The following is a 27,816-nucleotide window of genomic DNA, read 5'->3' as shown; positions in this document are numbered from 1 at the left end:
CAGGTTCAGTGCCTGGAGGCAGAACTTCAGTTTGTCACAAGCCCCTTGGAACAGATGTGCTTCACACCCATCGGTGATGCCAGTGACGCTTGTGTAGCCAGCTCTCCACATAATGTTAGGCTCTGCAGCGAGTCAGCTGGCTGCTGGGCTTTTATTATTTAGTCTTAGCAGGTACAATGCAGAGTTATATATGCTATATGTGTATAGATGTATACTTTTATATATATATATATATATATATATACACGCACACAATGTTCGTATGGCATGTATACATATGGGGATATGGGGTGTATCTGTATAGATGTCTATGTACTCACATGATTTACCATGCATACATATATGTATATACACACATATGCATACCTATATACATAAACATACATATACATGTATTTATATCTGTGTGTGACAACACAGAGGTACGTAAACAGCTTTTCCTTCTCTCCCCTGTGACCTGCACACGTGTGCTGTTGTTTCAGTCCTGGCACTGTCACACCATATTCTGCTTGACCCTGTGATGCTGATGCAGTTTTAGCTGTGCGGTTTGGTTGGGGCTTTTTTTGTCTCTTTTTTTTAAACCACCTATTCCTGGAGATTACCCCTTGAGCCTTCCACCTGACAAAGGCCTCTGGGCTTCACCTTGATTCAAACGGTACATTCGTAATACTTACAATTAGCTTTGCTAAGCATATTTTTAATGCTTTTAGCATGAACAGCTCCCATTTCGTTGACTGTAGCTGCAGAATACTTTTGCAAAATTTTAATTATAAACCTAGCAATTATGATATCAGCTTAAATTATTATGTATTAACTTATAATCTTAATGTGCCTTAATGACAACAGCAACAAAGAGAGGCATGCACAAGAAATTACAGTGGATTGCTACATAGTACAGACAACTTAGGCTCTTTCAAGAGGCGAGCTGGTGCTGGGAGAAGCAGACTCACTCCCAGCAGGAAGAACTTTTATACAAAGAAAATAAAACTTTCTTTTTTTTTTAAACAACTGTTCCTTTTCACTTTCTCAGTGAACTCTGTGTCTCTGTTTTATGGTACAGCAGGCCTGGCTTTGCAAAGTTTCATTCTTCTGGTTTGCAATACCAGAAACACACTACTATCTGAATAGTGAATAAAGCATTTTCTCCAAGAACATGCCTAATGGTTAGAGTCAGTATACCAGATGGGCTGTAAAACACTTTGAAACAACTGCACTCAAAGGATATTATACTCCTCAAGCTGTATGTTTGTTTTATTATAAACAGAGCTTTCTAACTAAAAAACATGGAAATTCTGTCTACTTCTGAAGCAAGGTGACGTGTGGAGCTGTGCTAGATCTCTGCTGAGACAGAACTTCATTTATCCTTCCCCCTAAATATCAAAGGGGCTCGAGGAGGAGCCCTATCACTTTTGGTCTTTTTAACTAAAAGACTTTGTAGGCAACTGAAAAGCTGATGTAGTTTAAATTTATCATGTGATAGGCAGCCGATGGTCTTTTTCCAGTGAGCCTGCTTCTGGCTTTCCCTGGTCTCCCTCCTGCGACTTCCGCAGCATCCCTGCAGGTGTGACAAGCACCCTTGCAGCTGATTCTTTTTTAATCTCAACAGAGAGGGTCCTGAAAAGCTCAGTGCTTGGCTGGAGGCAGAGCTTCTGGCTGGAGAAGAGCCATGGCCATGGACACAGCAGCTCCCACATGCCCGTGACCGCCAACCCCACCAACAGACGTCATGTCCAGCCCGTTGCGGCCTGCACCTTATCAGCCACAGCCATTCGTTCCTAATACCCTTTCATTATAAAATGGTCCTTTGTACCATTTTTGTGCCATGCAGGATGATACAAGGCCAAGCAGACTGCTTAACTGGGTGAGTGTCAGGAGGATGGAGCCAGGCTCTTCTCGGTGACAACCAATGATAGGACAAGGGGTAATGCGTTCAAACTGGAACACAAGAGGTTCCACTTAAATTTGAGAAGAAACTTCTTCCCAGTGAGGGTGGAAGAGCCTGGCCCAGGCTGCCCAGGGAGGTTGTGGAGTCTCCTTCCCTGCAGACACTCAAACCCGCCTGGACACCTTCCTGTGTAACCTCATCTGGGTGTTCCTGCTCCATGGGGGGATTGCACTGGATGAGCTTTCCAGGTCCCTTCCAACCCCTGACATTCTGGGATTCTGGGATTCTGTGGAACCAGTAGGTCTAACAAGTTGCCCAGTAAGTAGGGAGAAAAGTCAACACATTTCTGCGCCATGAAGTACCATCAGCCCTTCAGTGGGGATGGAGCTTGTGGTGCTATTGGCCTTCTCGTCTTCTAAGGTGTGATTTTCCCCCCTGAAGTCAGTAGTAAAAGTTCCCCCCACAACTCACACTTGATCCAACTTCCAAAATGTGCCATGAATATGAAAGACTCAGAAGAATATGCAGATGAGAAGCACAGACTCTCAACAGCCACCATCTACACTCACCATTTTATTCCTTCAAAATCTGAGAAACTGGAATTGTCCCTGTAAAACCCAATTAGCGTCCACATTATGATTCGTCAAACAGCACCCATAAGAGAAAAGCTAAGTGGATTTTTTAATCTGAATTTGTACAGGCTTTTCTGTCAGTCTTTAAGCAGCTTCATTATTATTTTTTCCTCATAATTTGTATAAAGTACTTAGCATTCAAAACAGATCCTTTTTAACCTTTTGACCAACTTAGCTTTTTGTACTTTTTTTAAAAAAAGGGAGGGGGAGATGGAAAGGGAGAGAAACCCTTTAAGTACCCTGGGCCTGGGTTCCTTCAGTATGCAGGCTGTAAATGTTTTACTTTGATTTGAGATACATGACAATAAATTAGGGGACATTTATCAAAGCTGCTTTGTTGCATTGCTGACAAAAGCTGCTTTTTGCATAAATTACTGCATTATACAAATACACTTAGCAGGATCCTGTTTCTTTGATGTTAGCAGAAGAGATTTATGTCCAATGGAGTTTTTATTTATCTGCCCTGTTCACCTCAACAAGGGCAGGACATATTCCTCAATTAGTTCCATACCCCTAGAAATGACATATATATATCTCACAACTAGAAGCAGAGAAATTTAAACAAAACAAAACAAAAAAGCAAGTGCACTTTTCCTGGCAAGTCTAAACTACTGTACAGTGTAAAAAGTAAATATTAGGCTGGAGCTGGAGCTTTGAAATCTTTGTTCTCAGACTGCTTTGAAAACTATTTAAGTAAGCTAATTTTGACAAAACAATATTCCCTTTGCAGAAAAGCTTTTCTAGACTTCATTAGGAGACTAAGTAAATACGAGTCCATTTCAACAAATATTCGATAGCCGAATAAGTCGGTTAAAAGAATAGATTCCCTGGGCGGTAATCCTCTCTGGAACTGTATTTATGCTGAAATCTCTTTCAATGAATATCTAATAAACTAATGAAGGCCATCTTAGGCTAAATGGTGAATTAGGATGGTTAGAAAGGAACTTGTCAAATGAATAAATTGGCTAAACAGTTACATTACTTAAATGAATACAGAATCTCTTGAAAACCGTTTCTGAGCACTATTCTTCTGTCACTCACCATCTCCGTACCTCAGCCTGCACATAATTTATTTTGTTCCTAGGTCACCGGTTCAAACGCAGCCCTACGTGGCAGCTCAGAGCTGTTGCTTACAATGGCCGGCAATCATTCCAGAGAACGCTTTTCTGTTCCTGATCTAAAAAAGAAAAGGAAACAAAACCAAATCATTATTGCCGTCTCCTTAAAATATACCTATATGTATAGATGTATATGTAGAGCGAAGTTTGTCAGTCTTTGGTGTGTTTCTTAATCAACACCTCAACAATCAACATCGCTGAGCAAGACCATGCAGAGGCAATGGTCTGAACTACAAGCTACTAGACTGCCCAAAAGTCCTGGCTGCTGGGCCCTGTGTTGACTTTAAAGCCAATGAATGGAAGATTTGCTGATGAGAGGGCTGAATCTGCTCAAGCAGACACTTAGGAGCATCATCCTCCCAACCCTCAGTTAGTCCTTCCCCAAAAGCCCATGTCCAGGGGCCTCCGCTGAAGCTAAAAGGCCCATAATTGGGTCCTCTCATATTTCACACTTTCTTTACTGGCCTTTGTCAGGCATTTTTTTTGATCAAAATATATCTGTTGGAATGACTTTGACCTTTTGTTCATTCATGCCTATGAAGTTATTGAAGGTTTTAAGCTTATAATGAAAAAAATACATTTTTCTAAAAAAGTTATAAAATTTCATTAGCAAACTCTTGTTTGGTTTGAAGGAAAAGATGTTCTTACATGTGAATCATTTATTTGTTTTAATCAGTTCACACCCTTTTTCAAAAATTCTGGAAAAATATCTTGTTCCTTTCCCCTCACCCACCCCCAAGGGAACAAAAGAAAAAGAGAGAGTGAACAAGATCCTTTGAACATTTAATGAAGAAAGGAAAACAATAAAATTATACAAAAATAGATTTTCATTATTCAGGCGGCTCTGGGGAACAGATTCCACACAGTGCATTTCAATGATCCCAGACAATGGATTACTATCATAATTTGTTCTTAAAGTCTGTTTAATTGGCTTACTTAGCCACCTGTTCAGAATAGTTACCATGAAAACTGGTTTTACTGAATTTCTGAGCACCAGCCTTTCATCCTTAGTCCTGTCTCCTTCTCCCATTCTGGCCAGTACGAAGTATTGAGCAATGCTTAGCACAGATTTAAAAACAATCGTATACATATACAACATATATTTTAACTAATCAGGAAGGAACAGCAAAGTTGCAACAACAACATGCTAAACAGGGCATTTATTCACTGTCAGCTTTGTCTGGTCCTGGGTGAGTGTCAATTTATTACATTCCACTACATATGTAATAATGGGGGGAAAATGTAATGAATGCTACACACGTTTAATGTATGTTAATAGACAGATACTATGCACCCCTCTAGCTGAATTATATCAGCCAATTTCGCATTAGGAAGTTCCCTAAAATGCAGTAAAGTCACAAGAAGAAATTCAGTCAAGACTTTGGAGATGTTGTCCATTCCTTAAATAAAAAAAGAAAAGCAAGTGGAGCTAAAGGCATGAACTTCCATTCAGCACTGCTTACCACATTGGGGAAAAAAAAAAACAACAAAAAACAGTTATAAAGCACTGGGGCACCCTTTGTTGCCTGTCATGAGCCAGATTGCTTTCTCCAAGCCTAGTGTAAAGTATTTTTGCAGGACAGCAGATCCTGAGCAAGAGAGGGGTTCGGCAGCGGAGCGTAATTAGCACTCTCTAAAACTGGAGCTCCAGTGTAAACAGCTCGAGTCTTCATTGCGCAAAGCAAACAAACAATCCCAGCGGAGAATTCCCTGGCAGGGCTCGAGCAAATACGGCCCTTGCCGCTGACTGCTGGTATTGCTGGGGTTGCTTAATCTAAACAGACAGCAGCATGTAAAAATGTAAATATTTGATATTTGTTAATACAGTCCTAAGTTATTGCTCTAGCCGGCTGTTTTGGTTTTCATGCCATGGGGACGCCTATGTGCAAGCCGCTCGTCATAGATTTCAGTGGAGGAGTATTTTTAAGAAGCCATTATCTAAACTGCTGATGTAATAAGGCACTGGTATATGAAATACACTTAATAACTCAACTTTAGTTATTTATTGTGAACTAGGGTGCATTCTCCTTGATTCCATTTCCCAGCGAAATATAAGTGGAGCTTTCATCATGAGTGCTTGAATTTATGGCAAGCAGACCAAGTGACATTAAGAAAGCCACACAATCCCTTCATTCAGGCTTTAATAAGGAAGCCAAGGAAAAATTATCCAAGCTGGTTTGCGGGTGACAGCACAAGAACTTTTTGGAGTCAGAAAGTTAGCACGGAGGCTCCCTGTCAGCCCATTAAAAAGCAAGGTTGGCATTCCCAGATATTGGAACCATGTGTGCAGAGGAATTTTTCTTCTGGTAAGACATTCCAAATATTGTCCCAGAGCCAAACACTTCGGTGTTAGACTAATTTAAGCAGTATGTTGGAATCAGCTCTCAGGACTTTGATCATATGGAGATCGTTTGTTACAAATTGAACTAACCCAGTCTCTATTTCTGGTGGATCAGAACTATGGATTTGTTGAATTAAATGCCTCATTTAATGCAGTTTGCACATGAAAAGAAAGCTGCACTCAGGAATCTGATAGTGAATTTTTCACCTAACCAACAGGTCTACTTTTTTATTACTTTTAAACCTAATCCATACTCAGTCCACACTGTTCTTAATAAGCCCGAGGCTGTTTGGAGTGAAGGTTTAAATCAGCTCTTATGTTATGGGGGGAAAGCATCACTGAATTATCAAACCGTGTAATAAGGAACACATTTGAATCCAATTCAAGAAATAATTTTATGAAGAAAAATAAATTAGTCCTTGGTTGTTATTTACCGTCAAAATTGCACAGTGCTCTTTCATGACAGCAGTGGAGGGAAAGCTGAAAAATGATTTTGCAGACATACAATTTTCTCCCTGCCTCTTGTTGCTGTCCCCATTCTTGCAGCTGAACTATTGCGGGGGTTAAAAGTGCACAAAATAAAGCATTTCCACATATGGCTGCACTTTCTTTTCATTTCTTGAAGTTATAATGTCTTTAACTGTTGATAATGATATTATAAACTGTCATTTAGTGCATTTTGAGTATATTAAATACATGAAACAAAGATGTGTAGTTCCAGCTGGACCCTGATCAGAAACACTGACATCTGATTCACTAAAACTGGAGATAGCTACGTGCAGGGCTTGCAAGGAGCACCGTGGAACAGGTAGTCATTGCAATAGCAGTAGAACAACATAATAGAATAAAACAAAAGAGCTTGGTGTCAATTATTACTCCAGGAGTGGGATAAAATTGAAAAACGGGCACCCAAATGATAACCATTAGAAGAGTCGTTGGCATGCTGCTACACAGTGGACTGATACAGGACTCGAGTATATCATAGTTCTCTGCCTTGGGGAACTCAGGATTTACACTGTTTTCAACACATTTTCATCTGGAGTCTTGCACAAAATAAAACCAGGAACACCAGCAACCCCCAGGAATCCTTCCTCTGGGTCCCATGGGAATCTACACAACAAAGCTTATTTTGAAGGCAATGGGAATGCTGGTTTCTGCCCAGAAGGGGCAAAAAAATGAATGTTTCCAAATTCACTGCTTTGAAAGAGGGCCCTCTAGCCGAATTGAAAACCTTTTATACACAGTCATAATTTTTCAAGATATATCTTACTATTTGACCAGTTTAGCAAAGAGATAATATGCCTTGATATACATAGCCTCAGACCATTTGTGCTGTTACAGGCACATCTGGCCACTGCAGCTGGAAGTGGGACAAAAGCAAAGGTTAAAAGAATTTTAAAAAATCACAAAATCACTGTTCAGATATAAACTCTGAGAAAGATCCCTTCTTCCAAATAATCAAGATCTTTATTGGGTCTTAGAGCTGGGAACAGAAAACAGAGACATGCAAATAACATGGAAATACCCCGAGCTTGACCAAGGCAAACTTGGTTCTCAGCTCACGTGGGTCATGGTATTTCCACCACATTAACACAAGTGCTGAGGAAACCGGGCTGAGCCTACATGCTTCTTACCCAGGCCACGAAGAGATGGTTGTGAGACTCCACAAGTGATGCAGAACACAAGTCAGGTGTGGGAAGCAATAAGAAAGTGTGTCCTGTGCCCCGAATCCCAGCCTGGGGGGAGTGGGAAGGATCTCCCACTCTCTTCTGTCTGTCTTGGCATTCACAGAGCAGAGTTCATCCTACATAAAGAAAAGAGAAACTGTTCCTTTAAAAAAAAAAATACAGTTATATAGCAGATACTGATTTATACACACACACACATATATATATTTTATTGGCAAATAAAGAAAGATCAGACCTTTAATGAAATCAGGATGGGTTTAGGAGGTGATCTTGAGCTGAACTCCCCAGATTTTCATGGAACTTCAATTAAAAGAGTTTCAGAGGAGTTGCTGAAAGCCAAGCACTTGCCATTGAAAGCTTAATTTAAAATGAGAAGCATTTTTACACCACATTTCACAGTGAAATTCCATCCCTGATCCTAATTATGTATTTTTTCCTTAAATGATAAGGTTTTTTCTCTTCCAGATAAGCCATGTAGCAAAGTATATAAGTTTTATCCCCAGGTGTTATGACCATTGCACGCGTAGTGGCCACACTGACTGAAGAGCCCATCATTATAATGCGGAAGGTGAATCTACCCTTCTCCACTCTAAAACTAGTGGTGAAATTTCAGTCAGCTCCTGTTATCATGTGCAATATGTAAGGATTTAGAAGTCTGATAAATGCTATGACTAGCAAAAAAATGTGGTTTTGGGGAAAGAAGTGAGATCCGGCTTCAGAAAACAAAACAGAACAAAATAATTCAAGACAATTGTGTAATTTCTGCTTACCAGCTTGTTCTTATACAACCCTAGCAATACAAGGTTAATACAAAGCGTCACTCTAGGGCCCTTTTGAATACCAGTGGAGTCATGCAACTCAGTCCTTGAGCATTGCTTTAGAAATGCTCCCTTTGCTTGATGAGCTGCACTATGATTCAATCTGAGCATCAGCTTCTGAGTGTAGAAAGGGGACAGTCACAGCAACCAAAAAGAGACCAAAACTGAGCACTGGGTCCTAGAGTATCAATGGCCCAAAAGCACTAAGGGAAATTATCTTGGTTTAACCAGGTACTGGGAAATAAATTACTTTGGAAACCATTTAAATAAATAAGACTTTGCTGTGTAACGAAACATGACGGAACAGAATTTTTTTTAAGTGTTTTAAGTAATGATGTGCCTAAAATAACAAAATCCAGTGCTGTATCAGAGACACAGTTACCAAGACAAACTTTATGTGCTGTGGGGTTGAAGCTCTCCTTCTGCCTAAGTTATCTGCAGTGCAAGTGAGTAATAACAGCTCCACAAACCATAGCTGAGATCTTGGGGCTGTCATGTAAGGAATATGCATGGTAGCTTCATGGTTTCACATTCAAATGGCAACAATAAAAAGACTGAAAAGCCTTGTTCCAATTAAAACATTAATTTCTCATATTTCTTATCATTTTATTTTACTCTGGTCGTTTCTTCAGTCCTCATTGTAGACCAAACACTTTTAACTCACTTAAGAAATGCTAAAAATAAATTGTCCTCAAAGGCTTCTCAGTCTCCTTCCCTTCCTGGACACTTTGTGAGGAGCCTCAAGAGGACATGTTCCTTCTTTCACTCTGTTGGGAGACCAGCCATGTCCTAGTACCTCCTCTGACCTCACTGCATTCAACAGCTCTGGGGAGCAAACTCCAAAACTGTGCATCTCTCGTGTCCAAGAGGTAAACGGAGAGTTTGGATTGCCACTCACAGACGCTGGTAAACTCGATGTGCTGGATTGTCTGTTATGGGGCTGAAATAAGGTCTTAAGATTGAATAATCAGAATATTCAGCCTCCTCGCTGTTCATCCCCCATGAGATCCTCCTCATTTATTTTATGGGGGTGGATCTTGCCCTGCTGAAATGTCAGTGTGAGAGCATCTCGGGGCAGCCAGACATTGCCAGGCCAGTATCGTTTGACTTGGATGGTGATTAATGAGAAGCTCCTACCAGAGCCTAAGACTGAAGGGCATCCTGTTAATGTCCATAGCCATATGTGCCTGACCAGATATCCAGCAGGACAAACATGACAAGGCTCTGGAGAAGGGCATGGCTGTGGCTTTGCTGGGTTTGCCAAAGCACTCAGTTGACACTGGCTGGATGTCTACCGTAGACAGCTGGTGAGGGATGGACAGACAGCATCTGACCCCACATACAGACTGCCCGACAAACAGTTTTATACCTGCAGAGTCGGGGCATACCAAACCAGATCTCTGTGAGGTGTGTTCATGAGGTTTTGGGTTGGCACCAGAGGCCCTACGACTAGCATGAACGTACCATTGAACTGGGTACTAGAACAAGCATTTAATACAGAAATGGCCAACCTGGTACGAGTTATAGGAACCGGCTTGTGAACTGGTGCCTGCAGCACAGACCCAAGCAAACACCCTCTGAACCAGGCTGCTCCCAAGATGTCCTGGATTTCACAGATAACGAGAACCTTCCAACTGATGTTTTCAGCCTGCTACGATGCAGCAAGGGGAAAATCAAAGAGGATTTTTCTCTCTGCTCATACCTTCCACTCGCATAGTTTCCTATTTTACAAAGGGACTGATGCTGTTTAAAACACCAGATCCGTTTAATCTTTTGTTTTCTCTAAATAAGAAAGTGGTTGCTCGCAGTTTTATGGGAAGCCATCAATCTTTCCCAAAGCAACTTACTGTACTGAAGAAAATAAACATCACTGTGTATGTAAGGCAGAGCAGAAAGGCTGCAGTCATGGGCAAAGCACTGCTTTCTTCAGCAGTAGCAACATATTAAAGGCAAATGTAGTCCACTGAAAGTGACATAAATAAGTGGATTTCCCATCTGAAACATTGTTTTTAGCAAGGGAAGCTTTTAATCCCCTTATGTTCATTTCTAATCTGTCTTGGAAGTGCTTGTCTAAAGAATATTACGTTGATATAAAGGACTTAATTTATTAAAACTAAACAGCAGCCAGCATACTACTAAAGAATATCTTGTACGCGGTACTCTCCCAAATGAATAAAGCTGCTACAGGTAGAAAAAAAAAACGCACAAACACTTGGCACAGCATTCATTAAAAATTCACACATTATGTTCCTGTGCTCTCCTGCTCGCTGTGCTTTTCCCAATAAAGCAAACACTTCAGAATTCATAATACCTCTTTATCCCATGCGCACAAGTGACCTCCTCTCCCTTATGCACCTAGCAAATGAACAAGTACAAAAGGGAATAGAGTAAGCAGAAAACTAAACATGCCCTCTCCTACCCAAGAGCATCAGGAGAGGCCAAGCAGAGGTTCTCTGAAGGGTTTGGAGCAGCCCCTACCAAGGTGCCAGTGCTCTTGCTACCAGCCGTTTTGCCTGGTGCACACAGCATAGACAGCATCAATTATACACCTCGTCAGTCAATTAATTTTAAGGGATCTTTCTTAAAATAGCAGCTAAAGGAAACAAAAGCTGCCTTCAAACTATATTGAAATCACTTGTTAGCCATAAGTCTGGCAGACTAATAAGCAGCAAGAAGCCAGCCACCAAATGACAAAATGGCCTTCTCGTCTCTTCCTGAGGATTTGAAAAGTTCTCCCTGTTTCCAGCAGTTCACCTTGAGCCACCACAAGACATCTTCCTGGTTTCCCCATGAGGGCTTTCAGCGCGTGTCCGAACACAGCACTTTCAAACAAGGCCTCAGGGATCTTTTAGACCTACACCCCAATAATGGAAAAGACTTGTTGAAATTTTGTGAAAATGAGTAACCAACTGTCTTAAGGGAAGATTCAGTCCACAAGGAACAACCCACATGTTCAAAAATGTACTGTTATGTATAAGGCCTCATTCCTGAACTGTGCAGTTCAATATAGTATAGATTTTCAGGCTTTATTTTTTTTTTTTTACCTTTGTCTTGCCAAAAGAGACATTATTTATGGAGAAAAATCTGCTCTGCTGTGGCAGCGTATGCATTGTGACTTATCTTGCATTACACCCATTGATTTCTGCTGAAGTCACAACAGAAGCATGCTGTTGCAAATGAGATCAGTATTTGGTCGCGTGTTGTTATCATGGTGGATCTTAGATCAAATTATACATGACATAGTTTCCGTTCATTTTAATGATGGCCAGCAGCCCTGCTGCCTCCATTTTGAGCCCACATACCTTAAGTCAAACCAGGTCAAGACTGGTCAGCGCTGGAAGGTCTCCAAAGAAAACCATGAGACAGGTGGAGATCTTGTTTGCAGATTAAGATCTTAAACCTGCAAAGAAACATGTTAATGAGGAGTCAGTGTACCAGTAGGCGTTTTTCCTGATGAAGTCTTGGATCAGTGCAGATGCTGACTAAACACCCCTAACCAGTCTGACCAAAAAAAAAGAGAGTCAGCAAGTCATGCCAGCTTCAGCCCTACTACACGATACCAAAGTAAAGCTATTCTCCTCCTATCACACACACAGTCATGGCAATTCTAGCAGTATTGGCACACGGTTGTGTGGGTAGAAAGAGCACTGGCTTTCCTGAGCTCTTGCAAAAGGAAGTGTCCATGGAACTGGGGGTCTCTATTAGGAACCCATTTTTCTCTGGGTGTTTGATAGGTGCACATTTTAATGCAATAAGCAAGGGCAATGACAAAAACCCCTCTTCTTCAAGGAACAAATTAATTAGCACAGACAGTAAAGACTTCTGTCTAATAGGAAATCCACTTTCTTCCTTGCATCCTTCCCACCATTTTAGACAGTGCTGTAGCACAGTCAAGTGGTATCTCCTGACATTTTTATTTTGGGTAAAAGCCCATGAAAATATTAAAGCATGAACAAGTCATCAAGTCAGTTTATGAATCAATATACAGATTTCCTCCATGCCCATAGCTGATTTCCATAACCATGAGCGTGCTGAAATCCTGTCCAGATGCCAAATCAATTTTTCTTATATATGAACATCACAGCTACTTGAGAAAGGGAATCTGTGCCAAAAACCTCACGCTCTTAACTAATTATTTCTGTGACTCCCTCCTTGCAAAGCACAATGACTGCCACATAAATACACACAACATTTATTAGGAACAGGCACACTTCCCACAGGTTCAGGCTGAGTGCAGCAGCATCCCTGACAAGCTCATCTTCCCAAACTGTGCAGCCAGCCTTTATCACAAGAAATCATTCTGCTTTTCCCAGGACTTTTTTGCTGTGAAGTACTCAAGTACTTATCACCTCAGGGAGGGCAGCCAGGAGGGTATGGAAATTCGCGGCTCTCCCTTGAAGCATCGTGCAGAGAGAACTGCTGTCTGGCATTTGCTTTTGCTGGTCATTGCTACTGGTCTTGCCCAATGTCATCATGCCCTCACATGTAACATCCAGATATATCTCCTCAGAGACGAAAAATCCATTAGATCTCTTTCTGGACCCAAGTGTATGGATAACATCAATTTGCAATTAGTTTGTCCTGAAGACTTCAGCCCCTCGTGTGCCCGGATTATGGGAAAGGAGCACCAGCGCTGCTGGGAAACTGACATAACCACTTTGCCCGGCAGCTTTGCTCCTGGGCAGGGATGTGCTGCTGTGGGGACACCCTGACATTCACCGCAGCTGAGCTGCTCTGTGGATCCATGGCAGGTTCTCCCTCTCACCGGGTCTGTCTGCGGCAGTGACATGAGCACAATATTTCATGTAAATAATTTCCAAGTGGAGGTACTCATTAACCCAGACAGTCCTGAAAGTAAAAGCAAACAGCGTTTGGCAGGGAGAACGATTAATGAGAGTATCATTAGGGAATTCAGTCTGCAAACCACACGGTGATTCGCGGGACATTTTCTTGCAAGGCATCTCAGAGCAGATGTTGTGCAAGTACCACTGACACAGAGCAGATAAAAAGTGGGGTTAAAGCACCGAGGCTGTCAGGACAGAGGGGCCTGAGATGTGGGTGTTGGTAGACTAAAGGTGTGCTGATGTAGTGAGCTACAAAACAGGAATGGCACTGGGACCGGTGATGGTCAGGTCTTGGTTCCAGCCTCCAGACATTGGAGCTTTCTGGACTCTTTTTACTGCTGAAGAACTGGCCCAGGTTGCCCAGCTGTGGATGCCCCATCCCTGGAGACATCCAGGCCAGGCTGGACGGGGCTCTGAGCAACCTGAGCTGGTGAAGATGTCCCTGCTTATGGCAGGGGGGCACTGGATGACCTTTGAAGGTCCCTTCCACTCAAACTATTCTATGATTCTTTGACTTGAGGCACCATTATGCTTCTGCATGTGTGTACATACATGTTGGGGGGGAGCTAACCTGGCTAGCCTGAAATCACCAAGTCTTGTTAAAAGAGCATGAGGTCACTGATGGACTAATGACTCCTGTAGATATTTGTTTCTTGTTATTTCTTCACATTTCGACAGTTTCCAACCACCTGAAAAAAAAAGGAAATAAAAATTCTAAATATAAGATACATTATACTAGAGAATAAATAAAATTATATAATATTTTAGCTAGTAGATTGATCATATAAGTACAATATATAGTAAATAAAAATTATGTTAGAGAAACTATAAATAATGGTATATTAAAGAAATGCCCTAAAACAAAAGAGGTAAGAAGGGCAGGAGTAAAATCCATCTCAGACCATTCCTCCTCCCCAGCAGGCCCCATGGAACTATGTAAAATAGCCAGATAAACTGACCCACCTGGAACATTAAGGTTTTGAAGGGAAAAAGGGTCTGTTCAAAAAAATACTATGCTTGTCTTTCAAAGGCAGCTTCTGCCAGTGAAAAATAAAGTGAGTGCAGAAAAAGAAAAAATCCTGCCCTTGTGTTCCACATTAATAAATACTTTTGTTGAACACACTGCTGGCCCCCACAGATCTGCCACCCACAGGCTGAGCTCTTGGCTATCCTTCCCCATGTATTTCACTTGAGAAAGGATAAATTTTCATCATTTCAAGCACTAGCAGTAACAAGAAAAGGAAGTGTCCTACTCAAATGTCTCCCAAATTGCCAAATACATAAGTTACAAATTATATATTATGCAAAAATCTGAATCGCTCCTATAATGCAGGAGGATAGAGTGCGTTCCAGGCTGCCTGACAATGTGCTGGTTATCTGAAGAAGGTCTGAGGGAAAACTGCTTCCCTCGGTCATAAGGTCTGGAGAACACTGTGCAGTGTGATGCATTTACAGGATGCCACCCATGGGGAAGCTGCCACCAGTGGTGTATTCACTGCCTGTGTCAGGACTGGAGTCCAAATCCCCTGAAAATCAGCTGAGAACGGACAGTTGCTGTGCTGTGGCCAAAGCACTAACTTTTGGTTACGTTCTGGTGCTCCAGGGCCTTGGACCAGCACCCAGGATAAATACTGGTACCCTCAGCATTGGTCAAACCCTAAGGATTTGTCTGACTAGATGTCGACTGGCATTCTCACACTCTCTCCTAACTTATCATGATGTTTCTCTTCACCAACAGCAAGGGTTTGTGGCAGGGTAGCTCCGTCCCTGCACTGACCCCCCAGTGCACAGGGCTGATGGCCAGACAAGGTGCTCAATGGTGGCACAAAGAGATTAACACTTTCGCTCCCTGCCCTGCCCCAGCTGAGCCTCACATATGGCAAAGCAAAGCTGCTGCAGATTCCTGATGGGGAGAGAACGGAAAAAGTGGGGCTGGAGCTCGTGCTCTCTGTTGCGATGAGGCTGAGCCCTTCCCAGAGGTCCCATGGAAACTGTCCCTGTTCCCTGGCAGGACAAGTAGCCCAGGTAACCACAGGGGGACAAAAGGCAGCCAAGTTCTTGCTAAAAAACATCGTGAGCCCTGCAAAAGTCATAACACTCAAGGAGGGCAATGCTGCAAGTAGGATTCATCTGACCCAACTGAGACATTTTTAAACCCTTTGTTGCAGATCAGGCACAAATGGTCCCAAGCTCCATACAAGGACATCAACCCATGGCACCCCCGAGAAGGAAATAATCAAGTAATTGCTTCTGACACAAGGGCAGTGCCATTTTGTAACATCATCTTGCCATTAGCAAATATAATCTAAATATCTAAGTAGAAATAAAAGCTGCAGACCAGACAAAGCGTGCCTGTGTAACAAATCCAGAGCTTTTCTAGGTACTTGGCATATCAGTATCCTAATCAGTATCCTAATTCTATTATAGTCCTATGGCTAATTCTTCATCTAATGGTTAATACTAATGATATCAACAGTTTTTTCTTAATGACTTACAACTTGGGGAGAAAAATATCCACTCTGCTTCTTGATTGTGAACATTTGGGTTTGGCCCTAAAGCTGCAAAACTCAAACACTTACTATGACTCAGAATTTACTATATTCTACCTCTGTCTCTTAGTTTATATAAAGAGATCATAACATCCTCTGGCACCATAAATAACCATGTCTCTACAGCAGCAGAGCCAGGCACAACGGACAAAAGTCATCAAAATTGCTAACCAAACAAGCAGAAGGAGTTATTAAAGAGCGCTTAAGCTCCCACATGTTTATTTTCAATGATTTCCACTGTGAGCACCGCCTTGGCTCTCCCAGGGAGCCAAGACACTGATTGTGCTCTCATTAAACGATGCCCTGTCATCAAGGCGAGACACTGCAGAAAATGTATGATTATTAATCCCTTCAACGTAATTATAGATGACAAGAAAAAAGGAAGGAAGACCACTCACAAGAAGAGACAACAAATAAGTATAATAGCAGAAGTTATAATTTTTTTAATCCAACTAAGCTTTACTTTTTTGTTTTTTTCCCCTTAGCATCCTTTGGGTTTCACCAACAACTGTGTACACTATTTGATCAACAAGGTTGGAATTCTAATAAATACAGAAGGCATTGTTTTTATTAAAAAGAAAACTAATTAGCCTTTACTTCATCAGCAAAATTAGTTTTTACTTCAACAAAATGACCAACCTTCAGTGAGAGGTTGGCTGATAACCTGGTGGCCTGGCTCCAATGTCCAATTTCCATCCACATTTTGTGAAAACATGGTTATGTCTTTGGCTGTTGCTCATTACCTCTTGCGGGTGGAGGAGCCGGGCGTAGACACAGAGGATGGTGTGGTGATGACCAGAACAATGGTTTTCAGATGAGAAGAGAAGGAAGCGGCTTGATAAGAAACAATTTTCTCTGACCTCTTCGCAAGAGGCTGTGGAAAAGGGAGGCAAAGTTATGGACTTCTCAAAGTAGAAGAAGGGAGGTATCGACAACATTTGATTTCTTATGCTGTCAACAGCAAAGAATGAGAGGTTCAGGAATTGTTTACAAAGCTTGTGTGACTTACTGGACTGCTGAGTCCAGGATGAGGTGACTTGTGTGTTTGGGAAAAGAAGTTCCTGAGCTACAGAAGAGGTGTTGGGTGAATTGGGGCGGTGGCGGAGGAGCAGGGCTATGGCAGAACTGCGATAAGTGAGTTAAAGACGGGAGTGGGGGCTCCAGGAACATGTGAGAGTCTGCAGCGATGGAGCCTTCACAGGAATTGATACCAGATGACTCAGCCATACAAATCTGATACAGATCACACTGTGGACATGTGACTGCTCCTGCCAAATTAGATACAGCACGTGATGTGAGCTTGTGCCAGCTTCTTTCCAGCTGTTGAAAGACAGACGGTAAGGACAAATAATCTTAAAGACAGCATGGAACAGTCAGCCACCACCTCTTCAAACAGAGATCTCCCCAAACCTTACCCTTCCAAAATGGTGAACAAACTTAGACCTGTGACATCAGGATATATGGGATCAGTGTTTTGCACCATGGAGTGATGGTGTTTTCCATTTGGTAGCTGGAAATGTAAAGCCAGAGAAGCTGTGTCACCCACAGCAGCCGGTGGAAGAGGACACATGGTGCAGTCCCATGGCAGAAGCGCTCTGCTCTAGCACTGGGAAAAGAAAGAAAGAAAAGGGGTAAGTTCTACCTGAGACCCAAGACAGCAGATGATGCTAAAAAGTCTGACTTTCTCATGGACCTGCTGTAGAAGATATGTCTATAACTCAAACTATACTGTTTGCAGCATCCCTGGAACTCTGATTTGCAAAAGTCTGAAGAAAACCAAAACTACATCAAAAAAACAAAACCAAAACCAAACCCAAAACCCAGCAACCCAGACCCCAAACCCAAACTTTCTGGCTAGTTCATTCAAGGCTATTTTTCATTCTACTTATCACTGCCACCAGCATTTTGCTTAGTCTTGGAGAAAACATTGTCATTCCGCAGTCAGATGGTTTTATATGTACATCCATCATCGCCTGATATATCCTGACCTTAGTTAAAACTTATGTTTTCTAAATTGTACTTTCATGTTTAGCAAGCCCTTAGGCTACACTGTTAAAAGTTTACATTGAAAAACCTTTTAAAATTGGTTTGTTTGACTTATGCCGGTTGCAAAGGCATCAGAAAGGGCAGTATTAATTAGCAATGGCTTACATACAGTCTAGACAACAAAAAAGTAAATAATTTTACCTTTTATAAAGCTTTCAGTATTTTACCAGTTCTAACAAATGATACTGATATAAACTATGTTTAAGAAAAAAAAATATTGCACAATGGTTTACAACAAAGCTGGTCCATTTGAATAATGTATTTTTCCTCCAAATATTTTCATTATACATACATTGCTCAAATAAAAACATGTTTATTGTGAAATTGAGACAGCCAAAAAAAAAAAAAAATCTCTATTAATTCCATTTGCTGTGCAATTGCTTGGTTGGAGGATTAAACAATAAATTTCAGTTGTTTTCATTTCGGATACATAATGATGACAATTGCACAGAAGATTTAAATAGTGCATACAATAAAAAGCTTTCCAGAGCTCTAGCAAACCCTTGGCTGCATGTATTTTTACAGCAAAATTAAGGAGGCAGTTCATGCCGGTTAGACGCTGCAGGATTGATTCTTTATTTCCAAAGATACTCTCTAAGTGCCTGACATAACTTTTTGAAGTCCTGTTAAATGCATATTAATGAATCATTGGAGTTGACTTTATTTATTCACAGCGTCATTGTGAAGAGGCACAGGAGATCTGGATCACGACACTTTGCAGCAGATGATGTTATTTTAGTTCGTAGTTGGCGGTGACAAAGCCACAAAACGGTAATGCTGTCTGGTTAACGCCAAGAAAAATAAAATAGCAGTCAAAGAATTTATTTTACATCTACCTTCATTTGGAAACAGATTGCTTCATCATCCCTGAGGAGATTGACAACAGATCCCATTTTCAGTATGGGGTTGGATCAGGACTTGCGTTGTGCCCAGGACCACATATGTTGCGGTTTATCCTACCGTCACCTGATACAACAGAGGTCAGCGTGGCGGGGGGCGAGGAGGAAGAGCTGACAATACAAAAATGACTGCAAGCAAAAGGCATTCTTCTGGGCCGATTCTGATCTCAGAGCAACCAAAGATCAGCATGTATTTAAACAGATAGGGTTACTTTAAATAAATGTACAGTAGCAAAAATTCCAGGAAACCCTAAGGCAAACTGGAAAAAATAATCTGCTCCGTTTCCTTGTAGTTCTTTCCTATTTTATACTGGAAAAAAAAAAAAAAAAAAAAAGAGAAGGTGTTTGGTTTTGGCTTTTTGTTTTCTTCTTTTTTCATTTTTTCCCCGACACACAGAACAGCTGAAATGAGGGAAGAAGGGAGGACTAACATGCTTCTGTCCCGGGGCTTCACTCAGCCTGAAGACAACCACTAACTCAGGAGACATTCCCTTCTTTCATCTCTCCCATTTTTCACTGACAAAGGCAACAAACTGTAGGCAAAAAAAGGACAAGAAATATAAAGCTCCATCTTTGAGCTGTCTCTTGATCCCTTTCCTATTCTTACCTCCCATCTTCTTTTCTTATTTTACCGACCCATCCATTCCCAACAGCTCCAGGCAAACATTTTTGAAGTAAATGAAGGTGACTGAGATCTTGCTGACCCAGGTTAAATACAGATTCATGTCATGGAAGCCAGAGGAGCTGTATCAATATCAAACCGGTGTGAGCAAAAGTCAAATCAGACCTCGTGGTATAACGGTATGGAAGCATATATGTCCCAGTTGCCTTTTATTCACATCAGTTTAACATTAATGAGGTGCCATTGGCTTCAGTGGATGGTTCCTGCCTCACAGAAGCAGCAGTAACTGGAGATGACAAGGGCGTATGTGTTGCTTGGCCCCACTCTCTCTGTGTTGGGGGGACCCAGCGGTGCCTCCCCTGCCCTGCTGGGTCACTGTCAGCCACCTGCTCTTCCAAGAAGCTCCTGCACATCTGCTTGGCCTTGAGCACGGACATGAGGGTTCTCTTCATCCTTGGGTGCCACGTTCAAGTATGGGACCAAGGTGTAGTGACCCATCTCCATGGCACTGCCCCCATTTCCACACATTTCCCCATGAGTCAGACTCAAGTGCCTGTTCGTACCCAATCTCGCTGCCAGGTTAAAGAGCAGTTACCACAGGCAGAGGGAAAGAAATATGTTACAGGTTTGTAATTCATTAAAGCACTGGACACGTTCCAATATGAGTCTACTGTCTGGTGGGAAAGTAGGGAGACGTGTTCAGACTGTGGTCTGCAGCAGCACACCTGTAGAATTTGGGAGCATTTCTACTGATAAAAACTCCATTTTCTGGGTGTTCTGCCTGTGCCAAGCACATAAATCCAAGGTAGTGCCCTTTTGCTTGCATGATTCAGGCTTGTGTCATTTCAAGTTTTAACAGCAGATTTTAAGAGGGTCATTTCAACCATGCCCTATTAGACAAACACTCCTGAAACAAAAAAAAATTCCAGCATACCACAAAAAACAAAATCACCTTAGATCTTCTTGGGTGTGGTTCTTTGGTACCTTATACTTAAGAGACTTCTATGCATGTGAAAGAAAACACTTCAAGGATCCTTCTACTACTACTATAGTCACACATTTACCTGGTTGGAGAAAACAGTTCTTGTCTTTTCTCTTTTAGAAAACTTGTAAAATATAATTTACAAGAGTTCAGAGTCTTTGGCCAAGATCCAGAAATCAGTACATATCTTTGTATTAATCAGAAACAAAAACTTTGAGTCTGTAAAACTGTGTCCTCAGACAAGACTGATGATCATCTAGTAGGATCTGACATCACTGGCCTGCAGATGTCAACCTCAGTTGCCTGTTACTTTCCATAACAGCTCTAACCAAGGTTTGTCATGATAGACATAAAAAACTTTTTCATTTTTAAAGTTCACAGAGAGTTTTAAATTCCTCCTCTGTTTTCAAGAGGAGGCAACATATGTGTGACATCAGAGGATAACTTAAGAAAAAAAGAAGACATATGCAAAGTAAACATTCACAAAATGTCATGCAGGTTCAAAATTATTGCATGATCTATTTTCCTTCTAATGCTTTACCTGTTACTGTCAAAGTATCCCTCCAGTCCATCCCGTGTTAAATTATAAAACCTTATTGAGTGGTCTGCACAACGTATCAACAGTAATTATACTCAGCAGCAAATGTGTTTTTCAGAATAACAGACAAATTAGTATGCTAAAAGATAGAAAGGTTGAGGCTAAAGTAAGGGGAAAGAAAAAACATGAACTGAAAAATAGATTCTCTTGCTTTGCCCAGGCTGTAGCTAAATGCACAGAGAGTGGGAGTCTCCCAGGAATATGTCAAACCAAGCAACATAAATGCAGCCTGAATGCACAAAGAGTCAGGAGCAGTGCTACCAGCCTCAAATAGTCACAAGTCAGAAACGATGCCCTAGAAAACCCAAAGATGTTAAAGTTCAATGAATGTAAAGGTTTGTTTTATTTGTTTGTGAAGTTTGCATTGGAAATTCATGCTTAGCAGCTTTTTTCTGTTCCTATGAAGCCTAAAAACTTTGAGCAATAGCTAAGCTTCTCATACGACTCCAGGAGCTGGGAAGTTTGTAGAAAACGTCAAATACAGAGAGTTTGAATGGGTAAACTCAACAATTCTGCAAGGCACAAGTAAAGAGGACAGGGCAGCTGTGCCACAGAGGTGGGAGGTGTCATGAAAACTTGATGAGAAGCGACCCCAGGGGACAGAGCGCCAGCCCCGGCAGCCGTGCAGAGCCAGGGGCCGACTGGTGCTCCTCAGTCCTGGCCTCGGTGAGACACGTCTCCTGCTGATTCAGAGAATTCAGCAACGTTTCTTACGGGTAAATATAGGCCAGGCAAGTACATTCTGCTTGGGAGGAGAGCATTGCTGAATAGCCATGCCCTGCTTATAACTTCACCAGGATTGTGTGTTGGTTTCCTTACCGACAGAACCTGCACCACAAAAAGAAAAGGAACACACCTTTAACTTGTGCAATAAAATCCACAGAGCAGCCAGAGCAGTTGGATCAGCAGTCTTGGTCTCTCTGCCTTTCATTTTAAAACTTTTTTTTTTTTTTTAATTCATATCAGTCTCTATATTTCCTTTGAACAATTTTCAGGAACCCGTGCTGTTTATTATAGTTCCTTTCCTGAAGAGAGCCAGGAAACACCAGAAGCTTTCTTCAGAAAGCTGGCCAGGTCAGCCGCCAGCCGCACAGAGACACGTGTTGGGCATTTTAAAATCACTGGGACAAACTTCTTTTCTACACTGGAGCAGCATCATTGATTTCACTGGGGTCACACTGCTGCGATGAGTGAAATTTTCCCCAGCTACAAAATCACAGCAGCTATTATTGGCCTGTAGCAGTTTACTCAAAGCCCTTGAAACAGGAGACCTGTGTCTTTATTTAGAGAGGAAATGTCAGTTGAGATGCCAGTGTTATTCCATTTATTTTTTTAAAAAAAGGGGTTTGATGATCTCTAAGTGCAGTCATACTAACACAGCGCAGAAGCGAGCACACTGGGAAATCAGAGTGTAAGACACCAAAATGGAAAGTTAACTTGAGCTTGTGTGATTTTGAAAATGCACCTCAGTGCATGTGGACCTATCCCCCCAAATAAATTTTATTCTGGTGTCTTAATGACTTTATTAACAATTTCATGAAAAAGAAGGGAAAAATGAAAGGCATACGCTGTTCCTGAGAATTCTGGCTGTACAGTCAGTACTTGCCCTGTGGCAGTAACTGCACCAGCCGAGCAGGGCTGGCTCTTAGCTGGAAACAGGCAGAGGAACTGGGGAGCGCTGGTGCTGGCTGAGGACAGCGTGGCCAGCAGGACATGCCCCTCATCCCCAGGGCTGCCACTAGAATAAACTTTTCCCCTGGGGCCATTCACAAAGTCCCCGAGCGGCTGGGAAGTCCCCATCTGTGGAGGTTTCCACGGCCCCGCTCGATCAAGCCCTAAGGAACCTGGTCTGACGTCCCTTTCTGCTCCAAGAGACTCAGGATCTCCAGAGGCTCCTTCCAATCCAAATTATACTCTGATTCTGACTATAACTGTAATTACCCTGAGAACAAACCATCATCCTCTACCATGTTTCCCATGATAAACAAATGCATACACGAGCAAACACAGAGTTAAAATCTAAGCTCCCTTTTGCCACTCACGGGACCCCTTTTTAGGCAGAGTTTGCATGGATAAGTGATTCTCTTTGTCTCCACTCCCTCTCCCACACACCGTATCCTCCAGGTTGCTGCCCTTCTCCTGGTTCCAGTGCTCCAGCTCAGCTCACGCTCTCCACACCATGTCAGGACACACCATCCAGTGGTGATTATCTCCCTCCGAACACCATGGGAAAGCCCCGATCAGAAGCGAGGCCAAGTTTCAGTCCCATGATGGTTAGGAAGCCTTCACACTCAGCCCGGAATGAATTAGGAGCTGCAGTCTTGGGTACAGCCTCTGTCATTAACGCTCTTTGCTGAGATAATGACCTTAGTTTTAAGGCTCTATCACAGGCAACAGCATTGAGAGTTTCTCACACTGCAGTCAGATGGGAGCTCCCCACAGCCTCCCTGGCACAGAGGAGCTGAGAGTGTTTCATGACAGCAGCAGCACAGAGACAGTAGAGAAATAGATATATAGCTATAAAGATCAAAACAAATTTTGTTTTCTACTTTAGGAGCCAGTGTAAACGGCTTACCGGCCAGTAGAGTTACACAGTAATTGACATCCTTTTAAGCTGGAAATTACACAGACGGCATAACCACAAACATAAATATGTTCCTATCATATTGAAAATAAGCTTTGCTTTCAATTAAGCAGTTGTTAAAAGTATTCTTGTTAAAAGTATTCTTTTTAAAGAACTGGATTATGACATGGGATATTTCTTCCTTGGCATTTTTAGTACATAGGAGCTTAAATTTAGGTTACAAAGCAACCAGCCTGACCTTTTCCCAGAGCTTTAAACCCTAGACAATTTCCATGGCATGCAGAGGTTGCTCAGCACTTTTGAAAACTGGACCACTTCTTTGAAATTCTAGGAACTTAGGTTCCAGTCCTGACAATCCTGGACTAATAGGTTTCAGAAAACAGTAGTGTTCTTTAGTTAAATACAGGCAATTACAGGCAAACCTTACTGCAGTCAGATATACAGTCAAAAGTTTGAAATGCTTTGTGTCAGTAATACTTCAACAAACTGCACTGGCAAGAAGCACCAGCTATCAGGAAGAGTTTTTAAAAACACAGATCATCTGTTTTTCCATCTCTCCAAGTGGAATTCTGAAATGTCATCAGTTTAAGGTTTCAGATGTGAAGATATTTTTATCCATTTAAGAAAAAAAAAATCCATTTCCCATGCATTAGATTCATGCGAAACTCTAATGTTAGAGGATATGTCCATTCTGCTCACTGATATAAATTGTACCCTGACAATCCCAGTGATGGGATTGGAAGTGGGTTGAGCACCACAGCATCTCATAAGACCGTCCGGCTCCTCAGTGCTATTCCTGCAGATAAGATATAATTCCTGCTCCCCTCAGGCACCAAAGGCAACGTACCAGTGCAATGATGTTCTGAGTATCCCAACATTTACAAATAATTTTAAAGACCTGCTAATACGGTTTAGTTCAGCAACTCTTCACAGCGCTGAGTGCTGACAGAAATGACAACTAAAAGGTTATTAAACAGCCTTAAGGATATCTCGAAGGAGAAGCCTTGTGAAGCAGTTATTCTAAGGAAGAAGCTCTGAGAAGCATGTTGAACATGGCAGAGTTGTGGCCTCTCCAGCCCCGTGTTTTGTTCACAGGCCATACAAAAGCCAATGTTCTGGGGTTTCTGTAAAACTCCCTAACAAATGGTACTCAAAGTACAATGGTGAAGTTACAGTACAGTCATAGGTGTGTTGTTCACGTTCAAATTCTGTAATATTTAGGTTGAATAATGGAAGTGTCAGTGAAATTGGTGTGTATATATCCTAACGAAATTACTTTCCATATTTTTTAACCACTCATTCATGCCTTCTGAACATTTCTACATATACAACCTTGACTAAGTAGCTCACCTGAAGTAAGGTGTTAATAACAAAGGACTATGTTACACTTCCATAGCATTTACCCCTGTTCTTCCCACCCTCTTTAGATAACACATATTTTCCCCTTGTAGACACAAAATTAGCTTAACTAACACTTGTGAGGTGAAACAAGTCAAGGCACAGGTACATTTTAAATGTACTTAATCAGAGGGTAGAGAAAGAACAAGGCAAAATTTCATCCACATTAATAAAAATGTACCTTCCAATTCACTGTGCGAACGGTGGTTCTTGACCTCTGATCTACATGTTCTCACAGGTGCCTACTCCTAACTCTCAGCAATCACATGAAAAGCAGGTGGCAGTGACCTTCACGAAGAGTTTTTCTGAATGTTTGAAGTAGTTAAGGAGTCCTATAAGACAAATTAAGGATTCTTGATTGATAGAAGTACTTAGAATAACAATTATCCTAGGGAAAGACTGTTTTCATCACTGGAACAAGTGACACGGGAGCCAGAAGTGTTGAGGTTTGCAGTATGGCAGAAAACCAGAAAAAGAAATATGTCCAGGTATATTGACTCAGATATCCCCTGTGTTAATTCCACTAAAATGAATTATGTGAAGTGATCAAGGGAATAAATTTTTTTGTATGAGACAATATTTTGTCCCATCTCCCTCAAGAGAGGGGGACTGTGAAACAATCAAACCACGATAAGGAGACATTTAAGTACCAGAGAGAGATGGCAAGTTCATAGACCATTTAAAAGAAGTCAGAAAACAGCCACGGTTTTCAGGGTTTTTTCTAATTATGCCTGTGAATATGTACATCTTCCATAAAAGTGTCACTTTATATCCTTACATTTAATTTATCAGACTTTTTCACGTAGTGCATCTTTCTGAAAAGAATGCATGCCTACAACAACAAATGAGAGTCAACTAAGAGACAGTCACCCATATTTTATTCTTCTGGAAGTGGAAAATCCAAGCACATAAATCAAAGTGACCCCAAAGCAGTGACCAGCATGCCCTGAGCAGATCCACAGTGGTTTCATTGACCTCCAGACTCACACAGGGTCATATTTTCACACAGATGAACTGGTCTTGAACTGCTTTGCCATTTCATTGCGCACAAAGAGACCCCAGCTGAAACGTGTCTCTGCTTTCTGTTAGGGTAACCTGGATCACCTCCGAAAACAAAAAAAAAAAAATCAAACCCACATTCCAGTTTAAAAAGTATTTCTCTGTCCTGCCATTTTACTGGACCTCGTTCTTCTAGTCTTGATTTTCATAAATACCTTTGTATGAATTTACATATGATATTCGTATTTTTAAAAATAAAAATAAATAAATAAAATAAAATTTAAGAACACACACACAAATAACAACAACAACCGCCCCCCTCAGAATTTGTTAATGAATTTTATTCTTTGTTTCTGAAGATTTTTCCAAGGCACTTTTTCACGCTTGTGAGACTCAGACTATTCAGTAAGTGCATAAACTGTGGGGACTTCATTCAAAATCTGATTGCTTTCCTTCTAATAGACGTACTCTTATGTGTCCCTTACATTACAGCAGTATTTCACAAATGTTACTGTGATTAACCTTGCAGTTTCCCTGCTTGGCGGGAGGGAGCACTGAGGCACCGACTACAAACAGGAGGTTCAGCCCCCTGCTGAAGGACACCACAAAGCTCACAAGCCATTAGAGTCTTCTAAATAAACGTGTATAATGCTCAAGAGGTGCATAAAACCTTGTTTGTCTCCAGGCACAGAGATTAATTTTGTCAAAACCAGATCATGCCAAGGCCATGCAGAACATCTGTGGCACAGGCAGGAGCTGAGTCCAAGCCAGTAACTCCCAGCCTTAACACTTAGTCATAAACTCAGTCTCATCTATCTACACACTTTTGGGAGTGCTCCCAGGGCAAGATGGAGAAGCAGTGAGCAAAGGCAGGAACAGACAGAAACGGGTGGCTGTGCAGGCCAGGCCACCTCCTGGAGAGGTGGGTTCCAGTCCCTGCCCTAAAGCTTTTCCATAGATTTTATAAAATAATTATGGCAGCTTTGGGGGTGACTTCTGTGGCAGGACTGCAAAAAAGAGAGGCAAAATCAAAATTAGCCTCTCTCACAGGCCCACTTTTTTTCTAATTTCAATGCCACCGTTCATATTAATGACAAATGCATGATGTTTTTGTTGCCTTCTTTTTGGCAATGGAAGTGATTTCTCTCTGTCAAAATCAATCATCATATCAGTTTTAATCAGATAAAGCTTTTGGCTTCTACTATCTAAATTGCCCTTCCCACAGTGCCTAAGACAAGCATCAGTATTCCATCACAAAATAAATGTGTTGATATTTGATATCTCATTTGAACACGATGGTATTTACATCTTAGTTGGTTAGATTTTCATTTAACACAAGTTATGGGTTCACATTGAAAACAAAAACAATGCTTCTCTGTTCCTCTTGCCATTCATGTCTACTTTTGTTTCAGCCTAAAATAACACATTGCTGGAGGGTATTTTCTTAACACTGCCAAGCCTGAATGCAAGCCCTGTGGAAAATGTTTGTGTTGGGCTCGCCATGGTCCAGGCTAATAACGACGTGATGATGTATAGGTGAATTCCTGCTCCTCAAGTCCTCTGTGACATGCGGATTAGGCCTGCCCTTATCTTCTAAGACATCTGGATGAGAGTCTGGGTTTTAATTTCACAATGAAATCACTGGGGACTAGAGTTATGTTATGTGCTTATGAACAAAGTGGAATATCCCTGGTAAGGGCAAGAGTGGATTACCTTAGATAACTCTACTTAAACCAGGGAACATTTGAGAATGTTGAAGAGAGGAAAGAGGTTCCACCAATAAAAACAAACACAGACCTAAATTTGTGTTCTG

At 41.6% G+C, this 27,816-nt stretch overlaps 1 long non-coding RNA gene across 3 annotated transcripts in view; it reads right to left on the bottom strand.

Moving 5' to 3' along the window:
- Positions 1-2,199: 2,199 nt before the first annotated feature.
- The window catches only part of LOC110360337 (uncharacterized), a 46,122-nt gene continuing 20,505 nt past the window's right edge, over positions 2,200-27,816 (bottom strand). Inside the window, exons 2-7 of one of the 3 annotated variants that reach the window (XR_010465897.1) lie at positions 17,291-17,481; positions 16,515-17,195; positions 13,898-14,015; positions 11,785-11,882; positions 7,611-7,780; positions 2,200-3,694 (exon numbers count right to left, since the gene is read on the bottom strand). This is a non-coding gene — a long non-coding RNA (uncharacterized LOC110360337). The remainder of the gene's footprint in view (positions 3,695-7,610; positions 7,781-11,784; positions 11,883-13,897; positions 14,016-16,514; positions 17,196-17,290; positions 17,482-27,816) is intronic. The other 2 variants (XR_010465899.1, XR_010465898.1) reach the window with 2 other exon arrangements.

This window comes from Columba livia, chromosome 13 (genome assembly GCF_036013475.1).
Source record: "Columba livia isolate bColLiv1 breed racing homer chromosome 13, bColLiv1.pat.W.v2, whole genome shotgun sequence".
NCBI classification, from domain to species: Eukaryota; Metazoa; Chordata; class Aves; order Columbiformes; family Columbidae; genus Columba; species Columba livia.
Note: the sequence above shows the minus strand (reverse complement) of the source record. Positions and strands in the feature narration are given on the sequence as shown.